Here is a 7,423-nt window from a genome sequence, read left to right as displayed (position 1 = left end):
CTGGAGTTGCTGTGTCTGTCTGTGTGGGTTTCCTCTGGGTTCTCCAGTTTCCTCCCAAAACCCTGGCTGCGTCCGCAATCGTGTACTGTGAAAGTACCTGCTGCTCGGCCATTGGTGCAGTACGTATGGTAACACTTCACATTTTTGCGTGTCGTCTTGCTACTGCAGCACGTATACTGAAATTAGATCCATACAGAGAGATTAGCATGGGCCCTGTGAAAGGATGACATGCAAATCTGTGATGGAGTACGTACTGATCAGCATACAGTGGTGCTTGAAAGTTTGTGAACCCTTTCGAATTTTCTAGATATCTGCATAAATATGAGCTAAAAACAAAAATATTATACTTGGTCATTTATTAATTAAAGAAAATGGTCCAATATTACATGTTTGTGAATGGCACAAGTATGTGAACCTCTTGGATTAGCAGTTCACGTGAAGGTGAAATTAGGGTCAGGTGTTTTCTATCAATGTGTGAGTGAGCGTCCTGTTTTATTTAAAGAACAGGGATCTATCAAAGTCTGATCTTCAGAAAAGTCTGATCATGTTTGTGGAAGTGTATCATGGCATGAACAAAGGAGATTTCTGAGGACCTTTTAGAAAAAGTTGTTGATGCTCATCACGCTGGAAAAGGTCACAAATCCATCTCTAAAGAGTTTGGACTCCACCAATCCACAGTCAGACAGATTGTGTACAAATGGAGGAAATGCAAGACCATTGTTACCCTCCCCAGGAGTGGAGACCAACAAAGGTAAGGAAGGTATGTAATAGTCCGTGAGATCACAAAGGAACCCTGGGTAACTTCTAAGCCACTAAAGGCCCCTTTCAAACTGGCTGATGTTAATGTTCATGAGTCCACCATCAGGAGAAAACTGAACAACAATGGTGTGCATGGAACTGTTGCAAGGAGAAAGTCACTGCTGTCCATATTGAACACTGCTGCCCTTCTGCAGTTTGCTAAAGATCACGTGGACAAGCCAGGAAGCCATTGGAAAAATGTTTTGATTGATGAGATGAACACAGAACTTTTTGGTTTAAATGAGAAGCATTATATTTGGAGAAAAGAACATGCGTTGCATTCTGGCGTAAGAACCTTATCCCAACTGTGAAACATGGTGGTGGTAGTATCATGGTTTGGGACTGTTTCGCTGCATCTGGGCCGGGACGACTTGCCATCGTTGATGGAACAGTATATTCTGAAGCATATGAGCGAATTCTAATAGAAAATATCAGGACATTTGTCCATGAACTGAATCTCAAGAGAAAGTGGGGCATGCAGAAAGACAGTGACTCTAAGCACACAAATCGTTCTACCAAAGAATGGTTAAAGAAGAATAAAGGTAATGTTTTGGAATGGCCAAGTCAAAGTCCTGACCTCAATCCAATAGAAATGTTGTGGAAGGACCTGAAGCAAGCAGTTCATATGAGGAACCCCACCAACATCCCAGAGTTGAAGCTGTTCGGTACTGAGGAATGGGCTGAAATTCCTCCAAGCTGATGTGCAGGACTGATAAACAGTTGCAGCAGAGGTCACGCCAGATAGTGAAAGCAAAGGTTCACTCACAGATATGCAATATTGGGTAGTTTTCCTCAATAAAATAAATGACCAAGTATAATATTTTTGTCTCATTTGTTTAAATGGGTTCTCTTTATCTACTTTTAGGACTTGTGTGAAAATCTGAATGAATGAATCTGTATGAATACAATCCGGACATACTACATACGCCATGTTGGCATTGTCTTGTGACCTACACCTTAAAAAGAGCCAACGCACTGCCTTCTGCCATTGTTTATTCTGACAGCTTTTCCGTCCCAGTCCTGTTGCCTTATGGGATAACGCAGTGCCCATTTCCTCCATACTGCGGAGTCTCACTGGAAGTCACAGGTCATCCAGGCATTTCTCACCTACAGTTTTCTATATATATAATATACAGTATCTCTCAGAAGTGAGTACACCCCTCACATTTTTGTAAATATTTGATTATATCTTTTCATGTGAAAACACTGAAGAAATGACACTTTGCTACATTGTAAAGTAGTGAGTGTACAGCTTGTATAACAGTGTAAATTTGCTGTCCCCTCAAAATAACTCAACACACAGCCATTAATGTCTAAACCGCTGGCAACACAAGTGAGTACACCCCTAAGTGAAAATGTCCAAATTGGGCCCAAAGTGTCAATATTTTGTGTGGCCACCATTATTTTCCAGCACTGCCTTAACCCTCTTGGGCATGGAGTTCACCAGAGCTTCACAGGTTGCCACTGGAGTCTTCTTCCACTCCTCCATGATGACATCAGGGAGCTGGTGGATGTTAGAGACCTTGTGCTCCTCCACTGTCCGTTTGAGGATGCCCCACAGATGCTCAATAGGGTTTAGGTCTGGAGACATGCTTGGCCAGTCCATCACCTTCACCCCCAGCTTCTTTAGCAAGGCAGTGCTCGTCTTGGAGGAGTGTTTGGGGTCGTTATCATGCTGGAATACTGCATACTGATCATGCTCTGCTTCAGTATGTCACAGTACATGTTGGCATTCATGGTTCCCTCAATGAATAGACGTATGAGTGCTGCCAGCATTGCTGCAGAGGTTGAAGGGATGGGGGGTCAGCCTGTCAGTGCTCGGACCATACTCCGCACACTGCATCAAATTGGTCTGCATGGCTGTCGTCCCAGAAGGAAGCCTCTTCTAAAGATGATGCACAAGAAAGCCGGCAAACAGTTTGCTGAAGACAAGCAGACTAAGGACATGGATTACTGGAACCAAGATAAACTTGTTTGGCTCAGATGGTGTCAAGCGTGTTTGGCTGCAACCAGGTGAGGAGTACAAAGACAAGTGTGTCTTGCCTACAGTCAAGCATGGTGGTGGAAGTGTCATGGTCTGGGGCTGCATGAGTGCTGCCGGCACTGGGGAGCTACAGTTCACTGAGGGAACCATGAATGCCAACATGTACTGTGACATACTGAAGCAGAGCATGATCCCCTTCCTTCAGTGACTGGGTGGCAGGCCAGTATTCCAGTATGATAACGACCCCAAACACACCTCCAAGACGACCACTGCCTTGCTAAAGAAGCTGAGTTTGAAGGTGATGGACTAAACCCTATTGAGCATCTGTGGGGCATTCTCAAACTGAAGGTGGAGGAGCACAAGCTCTCTAACATCCACCAGCTCCCTGATGTCATCATGGAGGAGTGGAAGAAGACTCCAGCGGCAACCTGTGAAGCTCTGGTGAACTCCATGCCCAAGAGGGTTAAGGCAGTGCTGGAAAATAATGGTGGCCACACAAAATATTGACACTTTGGGCCCAATTTGGACATTTTCACTTAGGGGTGTACTCACTTTTGTTGCCAGTGGTTTAGACATTAATGGCTGTGCGTTGAGTTATTTTGAGGGGACAGCAAATTTACACTGTTACACAAGCTGTACACTCACTACTTTACAATGTAGCAAAGTGTCATTTCTTCAGTGTTTTCACATGAAAAGATATAATCAAATATTTACAAAAATGTGAGGGGTGTACTCACTTTTGTGAGATACTCTCTCTCTCTCTCTCTCTCTCTCTCTCTCTCTCTCTCTATATATATATATATATATATATATATATATATATATATATATATATATATATATATATATATATATATATACACACACACACACACACACACACAAACAAACAGCGCATCCGGAAAGTATTCACAGCGCTTCACTTTTTCCACAGCGGCAGGAACTGGGAGACTAGTCAGGATCGAGGGAAAGATGAATGCAGCAATGTACAGAGACATCCTTGATGAAAACCTGCTCCAGAGCGCTCTGGACCTCAGACTGGGGCGAAGGTTCATCTTCCAACAGGACAACGACCCTAAGCACACAGCCAAGATAACAAAGGAGTGGCTACAGGACAACTCTGTGAATGTCCTTGAGTGGCCCAGCCAGAGCCCAGACTTGAACCCGATTGAACATCTCTGGAGAGATCTGAAAATGGCTGTGCACCGACGCTCCTCATCCAACCTGATGGAGCTTGAGAGGTCCTGCAAAGAAGAATGCGAGAAACTGCCCAAAAATAGGTGTGTCAAGCTTGTAGCATCATACTCAAAAAGACTTGAGGCTGTAATTGGTGCCAAAGGTGCTTCAACAAAGTATTGAGCAAAGGCTGTGAATACTTATGTACATGTGCTTTTTTTGTTTTTTATTTTGAATAAATTTGCAAAGATTTCAAACAAACTTCTTTCACGTTGTGATTATGGGGTACTGTTTGTAGAATTTTGAGGAAAATAATGAATTTAATCCATTTTGGAATAAGGCTGTAACATAACGAAATGTGGGAAAAGTGAAGCGCTGTGAATACTTTCCGGATGCACTGTATACATCTCATCTACAGTTTATATATATATATATATATATATATATATATATATATATATATATATATATATTCAGATAGCCTTTAAGAATGTCTGACAATAGAAGAATGTATTGAAATCATTCTCATGACTGGATTGGGAAGCTGTTTCAAGGTTGCGATGGAAACATGGACAGGACCGGAAACATGGCAAGCACATCACAAACGACACTGTTGGCAAACTTTTAACAAATTCAAAAAGACTGGGAGTGTTGCGGACCAACCAAGAAGTGGACGTCCATAAACCTCCATAATCGACATTTCTAGGGACACATATTCCTCTATGTATGGAGACTTTTGGGACATCCTGTATTTTGCTTTTGATTAGAGAACATATAGCCTCTTCAGGAAACTTCATCATTAAATAAAAAAGAAGAAATATTAGTAGTACTTAGTATACCTGCTCTTATTGTAAGTTTACGGTGAAAGATAAAATGACCGACTTGTGTATTCTTAGCTGTCAACTTCATGTGTCATAGTCACCTAGTCTTACATTTGGTGTTTGATGGCTTTTGTGGCTGCTGTGGCAGAAATCACGAGTTGGTCGTTCTAGAAGAAATCTCTTTGACTTTCAGTTCCTAAACAACCTTGTGGAGGTTATTATTTGTCAGTCACTCTGAAGGAAAAATTGCTGAACTGTGTTTTCTAGAAAAACGACATTTTGAAAGAATTTCGTGTTGTCCTCTCCAGCAAGAGTAATCCCTGCATGTGGAACGCCAGGGAATTTATCCAACAAGTCTTATTGAGCTGCTTGCACATGCTCCAGAATTAAATGAGGGGTTTACCACTGGAAGTCGCGGAGGAGGAAAGCATTAAGAGCAAACTGCTTATCAGAGTGGTGGGCTGTGTGCTACTGCTGTTCGGATTGTTTTTTTCTTTCTTTCTTTTTCAGATATCCAAAAACTTTCCGTCTGGTGCAGCACTAGTACAAGAAACCTGATGTGAGACCTGTATGTACTTTGTCTCAGACACTTGATTACTGTAATATCACGAGCAGTGGAAGGTCTGAGAATAATGTGGCACTGTAGTGTCCATAAGGTTGTGAGATCAAATCCTAGGCCTTGATCGGGAGCCTGAACTGCTCAGCATGCATTGAACTCTAACACTTGAAGGTCACTTTGAATAACATATGCCAAATTAATACATCGTTTGTGTTTTAAAAAAAGAAGAAGAAGAAGCCGTGAGCGATGGGGGGTGGAGGGAGGGTGGTGCTATGGGTAGATGTGTTGTGTTGGGTGATAATTTTGTGCTTTGCAGCTGGCTAAGCTCTGTGGGAATGTGTTCAGTGTATATGTTGGAAAGAAAGCCAGCTGTGCTCCTGCACTGCCTATGGGCTCTAATGAAGTAATAGCACACAGGACCTAAACCAAGACATCTGTTTGTCGCACGTCACAAATCTGTGGTGTTTTTAAAAAATGTAATTTAATGTTTATTTAATGTAATTCTGTAACACACTTAATTGAATGTATTAGGCCCTTGTTGAGATGGTTAAATGTGTTCGAGAAGGAACCTGGTGTTGTGGGGTTCTTATGCTGGAAATTTCACTACATGTAGCTGGCTGCTATAAAAATATATATATATAAAAAAGAAGATATAAAGCTTTAAAGTAGCCAATACTTTTATGTAGTGAAACTAACCTAAACATAGGCTTTTATTTAAGACATTTATAACACTTACTACAGTTACTATAGAAATGTTGTGGTATAACACATTATCATTTATTGTAGAATAGGGATCTTTCTAAATACAAAATAACTAATAAGGATTATGTAACTGCAATATATATATATATATATATATATATATATATATATATATATATATATATATATATATATATATATATATATATATATGATGGTTATATTTATGATGGCCAGTTAGGTTTAGACCACTGATATGATACCATTTCTGGAATCCAGACATGGACTGGACTGGTTTCTCTATAGGAGACCACTTCTGAAAAGCATAGGTATGGCATCGATTAAGGCACATGTAACTGTAACTGAATCCACTTCTGAGTGCACTGTACTGGAACACGCTCAGCACTCAGTACTACTATCAGAATAGTTCTATAATGTGTATGAAGTGATGTTCTCTCTTTCACCGCCAACTTCTGTATGGAAATGCTATGTAACGTAATATTTCACAAGCACTTTGGTATATAGGACCTTCCAGGTTCTTTCAGTCAGAAATGAGCAGTTTGCTAATGTTAGTGCTTGTGCTTTATGTTCATTTCTAGAGATACATGTTACTGGCCTTTCGGAAAGTCTTTGAGAAATATTAGGCTCTCCAAATTCACATCAGATTATTATGGCTGAGGAATATAAGACTCCCAGGAGTACCAGTGGACATCACTGACTGCTGCCTTCACAAACCGGAAAAGACTAATCCTCCTATAAACACAAGCTCCTAATAATAGAAAGTGGCACTTCAATCTCCTGCCCCATGAACATGAATCTTATTATAATCTCTGCATTAGTTCACTGCCCATTTTTACGGCCAGCTACTTGCACAAATCTTCGAGTTCAGAATGAAAGTCAGAGTACTGATAACTTTGTTTGACAGTTCCTGGTAACGCTGTTATCTGTGTGTCTTTAAAAGCTCAATTCAACATTTATTTCTCCTGAGGGCAGAGCTTTACAGTGGAGAAAAGGTTGGCACCACCTTAGACACCATTATCACTATTCCATTTATCATTTCCAGAGGTGCGTGATGAAAAAAACTCAGTGGTGGCTCGTCCGTAGAGGCAGGTCGACCATTTACCAGCCATTCAAGAAATGTTTATCTTCATAAAGTCCTTCAGGAATGACCGACAGTTTTAAAAACATGCTATTCGCTTGCCTTTGTAGATGTTGTGCAATCGTGGGGTAGCATGCTCCCTGCTTTATAAGCTACTATTGTATCTAATGTTCAAAAATGGCCCACTGGGGAAAGAATTAAGCTGCTCCAAGCTATAGGGAGGAGCAGAAGCCAGGACAAATAATGCCAGGGTTGCCAAGATGGACTAGTTTCGTTTTAAAATT

At 41.0% G+C, this 7,423-nt stretch overlaps 1 non-coding gene across 1 annotated transcript; it reads left to right on the top strand.

The window, feature by feature from the left end:
- The first annotated feature begins 156 nt into the window (after positions 1–156).
- On the top strand, positions 157–258 carry LOC124629052 (U6 spliceosomal RNA). The gene has a single exon (XR_006983899.1). It is a non-coding gene; the product is annotated as a U6 spliceosomal RNA (small nuclear RNA).
- The last annotated feature ends 7,165 nt before the right edge of the window (positions 259–7,423 follow it).

The sequence above is a fragment of the Ictalurus punctatus genome, chromosome 16 (genome assembly GCF_001660625.3).
Source record: "Ictalurus punctatus breed USDA103 chromosome 16, Coco_2.0, whole genome shotgun sequence".
Classification (NCBI taxonomy): Eukaryota; Metazoa; Chordata; class Actinopteri; order Siluriformes; family Ictaluridae; genus Ictalurus; species Ictalurus punctatus.
The sequence above is the reverse complement of the archived record's forward strand: the minus strand, read 5'-3'. Positions and strand labels throughout refer to the sequence as shown.